Here is a 13,694-nt window from a genome sequence, read left to right on the forward strand (position 1 = left end):
CGGGATCAATAAAATCATATATAAATTTAAAAGAAAACATTTTTTTGAGAAAAATACTTGGATGATCTTTGGAGTAGCATAATTTTTACAGGACAAAATTATCTAAGAATATTAAAAATGATGGTTTTTAATTGGCTTTAAGAAGATTCTACTCCTACTCATTGGATCACAGATAGTGCCTTGCAAGGCTTATTGGCTCACTATAATTTTTGTCTTAATGGACTAGTTTTCCAGGGTTGGGATCTGACTCTACATCCCTTAGATTTATGCATTTAACTTAATCCAAAACTGAAGTGCACAATTCTGTCCTTTCTGATACTTCTATTTAAAAAATGTGTTTCCCCATAATTCATAAATACTTCTTGGCTTTCATTTCAGGGAAAAGCCAATTTTACAGGGGCACATACATATCATTTAAGTACTTTTAAACAATGAAGTAAATTAATCTTATTGTTTAAGACTTAGCGAACAGTTAAGCACTGGAGTACTAGCCAAAAGTGTGGCAGTTCAAACCCACCCAGAAGCACCTCAGAAGAGGCCTGGCAATCTGCTTCCAAAAGGACAAACCTCGAAAACCCTATGGAGCAGTTCAACTCTGCTCACATGAGATCGCTATGAGTCAGAGTCCGCTCAACTAACAACAGCAACAACTTAAATATTAAAAAGGAATGTTAGAATTTTTTTGCCTAATTCAGGTTCTATTAGTAAGGATGGAGTACTCATCAGAGATATTTTTGAAATATGAAAAGGCATTCTCAGCCATTGGATCAATCATCATGCTTTTTATTCAGCTGTTTGTATTTGGGTTTTTTTTTTCCACGTGTAGTTTTCTATAAAAGCTAGTTTTACCACTTAGAACTAAGGCAAATATTGCAGTACTAGTATTTTCTAAGTGTTGAATCTGAATTGAATTGGACAGGAGAACAGGAAATATTGGAAAACATCACACAAATATCTGTTTTTATTCAAGTAGAAAATTGGAGTTTCAGGATTCAACCAGAATTAAGTCCAAATATTGAAATTCCAATTACAAGTGCGATTGTACTGAACTATAATTTAAGTCTTCCTTTCTGAAAGCACTAGCCATTACATTTTTGCAGAACAGCTTAAAAAAAAAAAAGCAAAACGGAAACCCTGGTGGCGTAGTTTAGCTTCCAAAATGTAACATCTGAAATCCAAATACCATGTGAAAAGACCTTAAACACACTGAACCCAATTCAATACCCATGTAACTCTTTGAAACATCCCCTCAAGGTTTCAAAGGGTATGAACTGTAGCTAAGTGGAAAAAAAAAAAAAAAACAAAAACTCTCATCTAGAAAGATCCCATCATGCCCAACAGCCTGAAGTGAATCTGTCTATACATTATCACTCAATATAGGGTAAAAGCAGACTGCTTTTTTTTTTTTTTTCAGTGTAGGGAGTGAAAGACCACTGCGTAGGTGAAATTAATCACACATTTTAAAGTGAGGTTTCTGAGCTATTTTGGCAATACTATTTTTGAAAAAGAAAAAAATATATCACGGTAAATTCAAGCATGCTAAGACCTTCAAAGACCTTGATTTTTTGTGTTTGCAGACTCCCAGATAGATTTTTTTTTCCTGAAATTGGAGTATTTAGACTCCCTTAGATTGAAAAAATACACTAAGATGTAGGAAGTGCAGATATGTTTTGATTCTTCCATGTTTCTTCTTTAGCCTCTTATCTACAAAAGTGAGCCTAGTTGCTATAGTAACATGCATGATTAAATACTATATTTTTATGCAAATAATGTGCCCCATCTACCTTTGTTTGCCAACCATGCCCTCCCTCCATGAGGTATTTTCACAAGACAGCCATGCTGTAAAAAAAAAAATTTGGCATAGCATGCTTATGAAAATACCTCCCAAGGGGAGGGTGAGGTTGGCAAACAAACTTAGAAAGTGTACTATTTGCATGAAAGTATGGAATTAGTTGTGAGAAGAGACATTCTAGCGGGGTGAGGCCAGACTGCCTGGATTAAAATCTCACTTCTGCCACTTGCTAAAAGCCAAAACCAAACTTGTTGCCGCGGAGTTGATTTCAACTCACAGAGACCCTATAGGGCAGAATAGAACTGACCCATAGGGCTTCCAAAGATCAGCTGGTGAATCTGAACTGCGACTTTTGGGTTAGCAGCCTGAGCCCTTAACCACAGCACCACCGGTGGTATGATATTTGCCAAGACATTTAAGCTTCCTGTGCCTCGGTTTCTTCATCCTTAAATGGTAATGATAATAATAGCTGTCTCATAGCGTTGTTGTAGTAAATAATTGTGTGTATGCGTATGTATATTAGTATATACATATGTTTATAGCATTTTATTTATTTTTCCCCTTGGGAAAATTCAGATTATCACACAGTGCTTTTCAAACTTTCATGCGCATACAAACCATTTGGAGATTTTGTTAAAAAATGTAGACTCAGTAGACTGCTGTGGAAGCCTGAGTTCTGTATTTCTAACAAGCCCTTGGGTGCTGCCCATCTGCTAGCCCAGGGACCATATTTTGGGTAGCAAGAATCTAACACGTGTTAGTGGGTGAACAAAATAGGTATGAGAGAACACTGCAAAAATTGGCCATAATGAATTAAAGCATTACAATAACTCATGATGATCTGTGGCAAAGCCTCAAAAGACATTATTTTATATTCTAAGTGTAACAAATTTTACTGTGCTGGAGTTTATATTATAGACACTTTGGGAAAAGTAGAGTACTAAAGTGCAGAAAAGCATTATAGATAATTTTGATGTATTAGTGTGTACTTACCTGATTCTTCAAAAATAGGCTGTCTTTCCTCTCTATAGACATATACACACATGCATACGCATATATGCACAAGTGCACACACAGTTCTACTTATATTTTTCTGACAATTTCTGTTTGAAAAACAATGCACTCCTTTTGTCACCCATATCATCTAGGGGAAGAGAAATGCTATTTTTATTTTTTTAATAAATACTATTTTTAACCTAGGTGTGAAACTATGCACAGATTCTGTTTCTAGGAAGTTAATTAAGAGAACAACAGGGCAGATAGGGCATTAGCAAAGTAGAGTAATAACTGCACTGTCAAATAATCGAATCAGCAAACATCTTATTGCACATGAAGTCATTATACTTCCCATTATAAACAAGCTTTATTATTGCTAGTGTTGATGTTCTGATTTGTGTGAACTACTATATGAATGGGGAAGGTGAACAAAGGAAACCAAGAAAGTCACAAGAAAGTAGATGAAAAGAGACATATAAGTTTCCCATTGGATGTGGGGTGCTGGTCTGTCTTATCTGACTACTTTTGCATGTATGCAGAAGAATCTGCTTTCTGTGTATGCCTACTGAGACATAAAAAAGAAATGTCCTGTTGTTAAAGTCCTAATAGTTTTGAGAAAGCATATTTGCTTAGCAATTCAATGTGTATGCATTCTATGATAAGAACTTTAATTGAGTAACTGCTGGTTATGTGTGAGTTTTATTTCTTTCTTTATCTCATTGCTTACTAATATATCCTAGTTTCGCTGGAAAGAGTGAAGAATTATTGACTGATTATTTTTTCTTGCATCTTGTTTTATTATCATCATTCATTTTCTTGGCAACTTCCCCCTTGATGCCCCACCTCCCAGTATGTTTTAGGAAGCTTTATGCCTCAAGCCTAATGGACATAAAATGAAGGGAAATCTGTGTTTTCAGTATGCGTGATGCTTTCTGAATATAGATGCTTAGAGAAATTGTAGGCGGATGTGTTTTCATTTCTTATGGTATATGACTTTTTCTATTCCATGGTAGGAATCAAAGATAGCCAAGTTCTATTCAACAGTTTGGCTTATTTGCCTTGAAACCTCATACAGTTTAGAATTTATTGAGCCTTGGTGGCACAGTGGTTAAGAGCTGTGGCTGCTAACCAAAAGGTCGGCAGTTTGAATCTACCAGCCTCTCCTTGGAAATCCTATGGGGCAGTTCTATTCTGTCCTGTAGGGTCACTATGAGTCAGAATTGACTCTATGACTATCGGTTTCAAATTATTTTAGGATCCTCAAATCAATCATCAGCACTTCTTCCCAGAAAAATAATAGTTTAGGATCTTAACAACAACAACAGCAGTAATAATAATCATAGTCAGAAGTAAAATGTTGATGTTTAAATTTAGACTATTTTTCTTTAATGGAGTCCCTGAGTGGCAAAAACGGTTAAGCACTCAACTACTAAACAAAAGCTTGGTGATTTAAATTCACCCAGAGGTGCCTGGGAAGAAAGGCCTAGTGACCTACTTCTGAAAGGTCACAGCCATTGAAAATCCCGTGAAGTACAATTCTACTCTGACACACATGGGGTCACCATGAGTCAGAATACAATCAACAGCAACTGGTTTGGCTACTTTTCTTTATAAGTGAGTGTATTTCTATGTAAAAAGAGATATAACCCTTACACTCCATAGGTATAAATACAAATAAAGATTCACCTCCATGTAAATGATTGAACATACTTCAGGTAAACCAAACTCACTTACTCTCGGCAAGATATAATAATAATATTTGACATTTTATAACTTACCCAGATTTTCAGAGAAATAAGCCATCTTCTTATCTTTTCAGTTTGTTCCCTCTTCTCTTTTAATTACTCTTAATATATGTGATTTTAGAATGCCCTGCCTCAAATTATTTTTGTAATACGTGTGTAGAAATTATTATTCTACTTCCTTGTACTTATCAAAATATAGATACTGGATCTTCTTACTCTTCTAAAGGTTGTGGATTCTATGAGACATAACATAATTCTTCTAATGTTTACTAATTGAATACCAGTGCAGTAGATAGGCTAACTGAACAGCTTTAATTTCAGTGGAATTATTTTTGAATATACTACTTGAGGTTTTACCAGGTTAAATGGTTATTTTCTCAATACGTCCTAGATGTCTCAAAATGCTACTGTTGCTACTGTCCACAATCCATATACAATGTCATTGAAGATGATTACTGTGTCTGTATATTTTTGAAGTTAAAAAGAACAACACCTTGGAAGTAGTCTTTTCAACCTTGCAAATGTAAATAGTTTGCACTTTTATTTATAGCTGGAAACCAGTTATATCTCTTTCCCAGGAATATGGAAAGCATATTGGGATTGGGTAAAAACTCATGTAGGCCAATGATACATGGTGAAAGCAATGACTGAATTGAGTCTAGGAGACAATGTATGAATCATGTAGGATACCTTAGCAAACTAACTGGGATATCAACATATTTTATCACATTTAACTATATCATATTTTAATTAGAGTACCCATTTTTCCAACAATGATAGCAGAGATAGACACTATCATTTAGTCTTCTATTTTATTAAAATTTTTAAATGTCAGAGGAGCACAAAATGGCATCTTAGACACACCCTAACATCCCCTTACAACAAAGACTAGAGAAACCAAGTGAAACGGATACAGATGACAACCTTGGAAGTAAGAGCATCAAACGGAAGGCTGACGAATTACGCTGAGTGCAGAGTGGGAGCAGAGATTGAACAAAAATAGCTGAAGTAGAGATTTATGGATCATCAGCTTCCTATCAGCTAGCCCAGGGCAGTGTGGCCATCTTGAGACAAGGCAAACAGCATTCCTGGATGAGAAGTACAGGAAGGCAAATCTATGGAATTTAAAACAGGAGACAGAGATACCGTGCAAACAAACCTGGAAAGAAACAAAGTGAGCAGGACAAGAAGTGAATCTAAAAAGGGAATGTACAGAAGGGCGGAGGAAAGCTCCAGTGATTGTGGCGACCACAGAGAAGGAAAGTAACCAGGAACTACTCACCAGCAGTGGTGCTGACCATTTGGACAGGGAACATCCACTGAATTATAAAATCATAGAGTAAAAACTAGAGGTCCCCCACCCAGCCAGCCTCTGTGCAGCACGCACCCTATCACATTTAGTGAGGCCAACCCCAATCCCCTGGTACGCCCTACCAGTAGCATCAGCACACCCACGCCCAGTGTCAGGAGGGTGCATCCTCCCACCCAGAGACAGTCAGGCATGCTCACTGCACCCCCACCCAGTGAACAACAATGCATTCCGTGGCACAACACCCAGCGAACGGTGGCTGTGGTCCCGTGCCACACACCTGGTTAATGGCTGATGTGCTCAACAGAGAGCCCACTGAACCCCTGCTCAGTGACAGACAGGTACATCCCTGTCCAGCAACAGACAGGCACGCACCATATCACCTGTCCAGAGACCAGCAGGTGAGATCCCCCCACACCAGAACAGTGGCCAGAAAAGCACCCTGCACCACTGCCCAACCAGATAGGTGTGCCTCCATGCCCCAGCCCAATGACTAGCAGAAGTGCCCCCTGCCCACCCTTCCAACAACCACATTGCATAGCCCAGCAGGCACGGCTCCTTACCAACTACCACCCAGCACATCACGACAGGTGTCTCCCATGCCCGCACCCAACAAAGAGCAAGTGATCCCCGTGCACTCACTCACAGACATCCCAGCTGCAAGAACACCCATCTCACACCCAGCTAGTTTCTGCAGGCCAACCACACATGCACTGAGGTTTCTTGATCTCCCCTTACCTACTGAGATGCCAATTCATGTATGCACAGAGGGCCTACCCCATACATTTGGGTAGTACTGCCCTCCTGTAGCTACAAAGATGACCTGTCCTGCTCTTCAGTGGATACACTAACTGCTAGCATCAACATGGAAGGACCACACTGTCCCACAAGAGCTGCAGCGGGACCATGATTACCCAACACTTGCCCGCTCAAATCAGGAAAAGTACCTGCTCTTATATCTCCACTCAATCCTGTAAGGGGAGACATATGAGCCTACTGAAAGAGGACTCACATGAATGTGCAACCCACCAGACCCACTAGTGAGAGGAAATTATACACACCCAACCAACACCACCAGTCATACATAGACCAGTATCACAAAATTAGGACATTCCCAGATAAGCAGAAATTCAGGGAATTTGTAACCACCAGCCAGTCATATAAGAAATATTAAAGAGAGTTCTTCAGACAGAGAAACAATGATATCAGACAACAAACAGATAAAGACACACAACAGCATTGCCCAAATACCAAACCAGGTAAAGTCCTCACAAAAGTAAAATAAAGCTGAAAAATTGATTGCAGAGAATCAGAGATATTAAGCTGTAAACCACAACAACTTCACAAAAAAGGGTGAATATAAGTCGTAGTTATAATTCTTCTTTATGGAGAGGACATCAAGGTGATTTCAAGATACAGCTCACTGTTTTAAATATAGGAGGATAACTGTAAACTTCAGAGTAATCACAAAGAGAATAAATGTACTCACCAAAATAAAGAAGAAAATAAAAAAAGACTCAGTAAATTCAAAAACAACAATAACAAATAATAAGAAAAAGAAAATCCATATACAAAAATCACTCAGCACAGAAAATTAAGAACACAGAAACCTTTAACATCACACATACACACAAAATATATATATATAGCAGAATGGCAGCTGTGATTTCATACCTATCGATAATCACACTGTATGTAAGTGGATTAAATGCACTTTAAGAGGCAGAGAGCGGCAGAATGAATTAAAAAACATGACCAATCAATGTGTTGCCTACAAGTGACACACCTTAGACACAAAAAACATAAATAGGTTAAAAATCAAGGATGGAAAAAATATATCAAGCAAATAATAACCGAAAGAGAGCAGGAGTGGCAATATCGATTTCTGACAAAATAGAATTTAATTCAAAATCCATTATAAGAGACAAAGAAGGACATTATATAATGATTAGAGGATTAATTCACCAGGAAGATATAATAGTAATAAATATTTATACATCCAATGCCAGAGCTCCAAAATATATAAAATAAACTCTAATAGAATTTAAGAGAAATAGACAATTCTAAAATAATGGTAGGAGACTTTAACACACCACTTTCGATGATGACCAAAACAACTAGAAAGAAAATCAACAAAGATACAGAAGATTTAAATAACATTATTAGTCAACTTAACATAACAGACATGCTTAGAACACCCCACACAACAGCAACACAATACATAATCTTCAAAGCACATGGAACAATCTCCAGAATAGACCATATTTTAGGCCAGAACACAAGCCTCAATAAGTTTAAAAACATTGAAATTATAATGAACATCTTCTCTGACCATAATGCTCTAAAACTGGAAATCAGTAACAAGAAGAACAAGGAAAGCAAATTAAATACATGGATGCAAAATAACATATTACTAAAAAAAATAGTGAATCAAAGAAGAAATCAAAAGTGAAGTTAAAAAAAAAAAGAATCAAACGAGAATGAAAATAAAACATACCAAAACTTTTGGGATATGGCAAAAGCAGTGCTCAGAGGAAAATTTGTATCAATAAATGCATACATTAAAAGAGAAGAAAGGTCCAAAATCAATAACTTGCCCAACAACATGAACAAGTATAAAAGGAAGAGCAAAAGAAGACCGAACTACCAGAAGAAAGGAAATAATAAAGATTAGAGCAGAAATAAATGGAATAGAAAATAGAATCAACAAGACTAGAAGCTGGTTCTTTGAGAGGATCAATAAGATCAACAAACCACTGGCCAAATTGACATAGGAACAAAAAAAAAAAGAGAGAGAAGATGCAAATAACCAAAATAAGAAATAAAATGGGTGGCATTACAACGGATTCAATTCAGAAAGAGGATCATAACAGAATATTATGAAAAATTGTACTCTAACAAATTTAAAAACCTGGAAGTGGACAAATTTCTATAAACACACTGCCTACCTAAACTAACAGAGGTAGAAAATCCCAATAGACCTATAACAAAAGAAGAGGTTGAAGATGTCATCAAAAAGATCCCAACAAAAATAACCCTGGCCCAGATAGCTTCACTGGGGAAATCCACCAAACATTTAGAGAAGAGTTGACACTCATTTTACTCAAAATTTTCCAGAACAAAGAAAAGGAAAGAATACTCCCTCATTCATTCTGTGAAGCAAGCATAACCCTTGCTTCAAAACCAGGTAAAGACATCACACACACACACACACACACACACACACACAAAGAAAATTACAGGTAAATATTCCTTATGAATATAAACACAAAAATTGTCAACAGAATTCTAGCCAACAGGTTTCAACAGCATAACAAAGAAAGAAAGAGAGAGACAAAGAAAGAAAGAAAGAAAGATGGAGAGAAGGAGACAGAGGAAGAAAGAAAAAGAGAGAGAGAGGAAGGAAGGGAGGGAAGGAGGGAGGGAGGGAGGGAGGGAGGGAGGGAGGAAGGAAGGAAGGAAGGAAGGAAGGAAGGAAGGAAGGAAGGAAGGAAGGAAGGAAGGAAGGAAGGAAGGAAGGAAGGAAGGAAGGAAGGAAGGAAGGAAGGATTATGTTCAAGTGGGATTCATACCAGGAATGCAAGGGTACTTCAACATAAGAAAATCAATGTAATTCACCACATAAATAAAGGATAAAAATCACATAATCATCTCAATGCAGAAAAGGTATTGATACAGTCTAACACCCTGTCCAGATAAAAACTCTCAGCAAAATAGGAATAGAGGGAAATTATTCTACATAATTAAGGGCATAGATGCACAATCAACAGACAACATTATTCTCAATGGAAAAAAAGATAGAGTCTTCTCCTTGAGAACAGGAATGAGACAAGGATGCCCATTATCACCCCTTTTATTCAATATTGTACTGGAAGTCCTAGCCAGAGCAATAAAGCAAGAAAGGGAGATAAAGTGTATCCAAATTGAAAAAGAAGAAGTAAAACTATCCGTATTCACAGATGACATGATCCTATACACCGAAAATACCAGATATTCCACAAGAAAGCTAATGGATCTAATAGAAGGATTCAGCAAAGTGGCGGGGTACAAGATTATCTTAGTTATTGAAGGCTGCTATAACACAAATACCCTAAGTGAATGGCTTTAACAAAGAGAAATTTATTTTCTCACAGTTCAGGAGGCTAGAAGTCTGAATTCAGGGTGTTGGCTCTAGGGGAACACTATCGCTGTAGACTATGAGGGAAGTTCCTTGTTTCATCTAAGCTTCTGCTCCTGGACAATCTTCATTAGCTTAGCATCTCTCCCTATCTCTGCTAGCTTGCTAGCTTGTTTAATCTTTTTTATAACTCAAAAAATAGTGACTCAGCTCTTCCTCACTGGCTGCCTGAGGATCTGCCACCATCATGAATGACACAGTAACTATCCGGACTAGGAAGTTTGTGACCAACCAACTACTCCAGTGGAAAAAAATGATCTTTGATGTCCTTCACCCTGGGAAGGCAACAGTACCTAAGGCAGAAATTCGGGAAAAACTAGCCAAAATGTACAAGACCACACCAGATGTCATCTTTGTGTTTGGATTCAGAACCCATTTTGGTCGTGGAAAGACTACTGGCTTTGGCATGGTTTAGGATTCCTTCAAATATGCAAAGAAAAATGAACCTAAACTCAGATTTGCAAGTCTGTATGAGAAGAAAAAGACCTCAAGAAAATAGCTCAAGGAGTGCAAGAACAGAATGAAGAAAGCCAGGGGGCCTGCAAAGGAATAAAGATTCTGCAGCGACTTGATCTGCAATGACTGTGTGGATTTTTCACCAGAGGATTAATAAACCACAAAAACTAAAAAAAAAAAAAGAAAAAAGATATTGACTCAAGACGCAACCTACACTAATCCTGCCTCATTAGCATATCAAAGAAGCCAATTCCGAGATGGGATTATAACACAGGCACAGAGGATAGGGATTCTATCAAATATTTGGGGGGACACAATTCAACTCATAGCAAAGATCAACACAGAAGAATCAGCTGGGCTGTTTCACACTAACAAGGAAAACTCCAAAAAGGAAATCAAGAAAACAGTACCGTTTACAGGATAAAATACCTGGGAGTAAACCTAACCAGGGATGTAAAAGACCTACATGTCGAGAACTACAAAACACTACCAAAAGAAACCTACATAAATGGAAAAACGTTCCATGCTCATGGATTGGACGACTTAACATTGTGAAAATGTCGATAGTACCCAAAACAATCTATAGATATAATGCAATTCTGATCCGAATCTCAACAACATTCTCTACTCAAATGGAAAAACTAATCATTCACTTTATGTGGAAAGGAAAGAGGCCCCAAATAGCCAAAACAATATTGACAAAGAACAAAGTAGTAGGCCTCACACTTCCTGATATCAAAACATACTATACAAAACATCAGAACAGCCTGGTACTGGTTCAATGACAGACACAGACCAATGGAGTAGAATTGAGAACTTAAGTAAATCCAGCCATCTATGGGCAGCTGATTTTCAACAAAGGGTCAAAGTCCACATAATAGGGGAAGAAACAGTCTCTTTAAAAAATGGTGCTGGAAAAGCTGAATATCCATTTGCAGCAAAATGAAACCAGATCCATATCTCACACCATAGAAAAAAACCTAACTCATAATGGATCAAAGACCTAAATGTTAAAGCTAAAACTGTAAAGTTCCTGGAAGATAACATAGGGACAAAATTTTGAATTTAATCTTTTGAAGATACAGACTTTCAAACACAGCTATAAAATGCATGAACAACAGAAGACAAATTAGAGAACTGGGACCTCCTAAAAATTAAATATTTATGCTCACCAAAAGAGTAAAAAGAGAATCTACAGACTGGAAAAAAATCTTTGGGAATGACATATCTGATAAAGGTCTAACCTCTAAAATATATAGAAAACTTCAATGACAAAAAAGACGGACAGTCCAATTAAAAAATGGGCAAAAGACACACAGACACTTCATCAAAGAGGACATTCAGGTGGCCGACAAACACATGAAAAAGGGCTGGTGATCATTAGCCGTTGATGTTGTTGGTGTTAGGTGCCATCCAGTCGGTTCCAACTCATAGGGACCCTATGTACAACCTAACAAAACGCTGCCCAGTCCTGTTCCATCCTTGCAATTGTTGCTATGTTTGAGCCCACTGTTGCAGCCCCTGTGTCATTCCATCTTGTTGAGAGTTTTTCTCTTTTTTGATAACCCTCTACTTTACCAAGCATGATGTCCTTCTCCAGGGACTGCTACCTCCTGATAACACACCCAAAATATGTGAGACAGTCTTACCATCTAAGGAGCATTCTGGCTGTACTTCTTCCAAGACAAATTTGTTCGTTCTTTTGGCAGTCCATGTTATATTCAATATTCTTTGCCAACACCATAATTCAAAGGCATCAATTATTCTTCAGCCTTCCTTATTCATTGTCAAGCTTTCACATGGATGTGAGGCGATTGAAAATACCATGACTTGTGTCAGGCACACCTTAGTCCTCAAGGTGACATCTTTGCTTTTGAACAGTTTAAAGAGGTCTTCTGCAGCATATTTGTCCAATACAATACATCATTTGGTTTTTTGACTTCTGCTTCCATGGGTGTTGATTGTGGACCCAAGTAATTTGAAATGCTTGACAACTTCAATCTTTTCTCTGTTTATCCTTTTGCTGCTTATTTCTTCAGTTGTGAGGATCTTTGTTTTCTTTATGTTGAGGTGTAATCCATACTGAAGGCTGAGATCTTTGATCTTCATCAGTAAGTGCTTCAAGCCCTCTTCACTTTCAGCAAGCAAGGTTGTGTCATCTGCGTATCACAGGTTATTTAATGAGTCTTCCTCCAATCATGATGTCGAGTTCTTCTTCATATGGTCCAGCTTCTCGGACTATTTGCTCAGCATACAGATTGAATAAATATGGTGAAAGGATACAACCCTGATGCACACCTTTCATGATTTTAAACCAATCAGTACCCCCTTATTCAGTTCAAACAACTGCCACTTGGTCTATGTACAGCTTCTGCATGAGCACAATTAAGAGTTCTGGAATTCCAGTTCTTCAAAATGTTCTCCATAATTTGTTATGATCCACACAGTTGAATGCCTTTGCATAGTCAATAAAACACAGGTGAAATTCTTTCTGGTATTCTCTGCTTCCAGCCAAGATCCATCTCTTATGAATTGAATTCTGTCCCCCTAAAATGTGTGCCAACTTGTCTAGGCCCTGATTCCCAGTATTACGTGATTATCCACCATTTTGTGATCTAAAGTGATTATCCTATGTGTTTCGAATCCTAACCTCTATAATATTAGTTAGGCAGAATTACATGCAGTTATTTTTTTATGTTAATGAAGCAGGATCTATAGGATCAAGTTGTATCTTGAGTAAATCTCTTTTGAGATATAAAAGAGAGAAATGAGCAGAGAGGAGAGGGACCTCATACTACCAAGAAAGAAGAGCTGGCAGTGGAGCATGTCCTTTGGACCCAGGCTTCCTGCACTGAGAAGTTCCTAGACCACGGGAAGATTGATGACAAGGACCTTTCCCCATAACTAAAAGAGAGAGAAAGCCTTCCCCTGGAGCTGGTGCCCTGAATTCAGACTTCTAGCCTCCTAGACTATAAGAGAATAAATTTTTGTTTGTTAAAGCCATCTAGTTGTGGTATTTCTGTTATAGCAGCACTAGATAACCACCATCTGACATCAGCAATGATATTCCTCGTTCCACATCCTCTTCTGAATCTAATTAGCCATTAACCCTCCAAAAGACCTGTTGCCTTTGAGTAGATTCTGACCCATAGCGACCCTATAGGACAAAGTAGAACTGCCTCCTAGGGTTTCCAAGAAGCTGCTGGTGGAGTTCAACTG

The 13,694-nt window shown here is 37.8% G+C and overlaps 1 protein-coding gene and 1 pseudogene across 6 annotated transcripts in view; both read left to right on the forward strand.

The window, feature by feature from the left end:
- PCDH11X (protocadherin 11 X-linked) overlaps nt 1-13,694 on the forward strand; it is a 799,800-nt gene that overhangs the window by 559,935 nt on the left and 226,171 nt on the right. The gene's annotated exons all lie outside the window — the stretch shown is intronic.
- On the forward strand, nt 10,133-10,572 carry LOC104846124 (small ribosomal subunit protein eS24-like; annotated as a pseudogene).

The sequence above is a fragment of the Loxodonta africana genome, chromosome X, assembly GCF_030014295.1.
Source record: "Loxodonta africana isolate mLoxAfr1 chromosome X, mLoxAfr1.hap2, whole genome shotgun sequence".
NCBI lineage: Eukaryota > Metazoa > Chordata > Mammalia > Proboscidea > Elephantidae > Loxodonta > Loxodonta africana.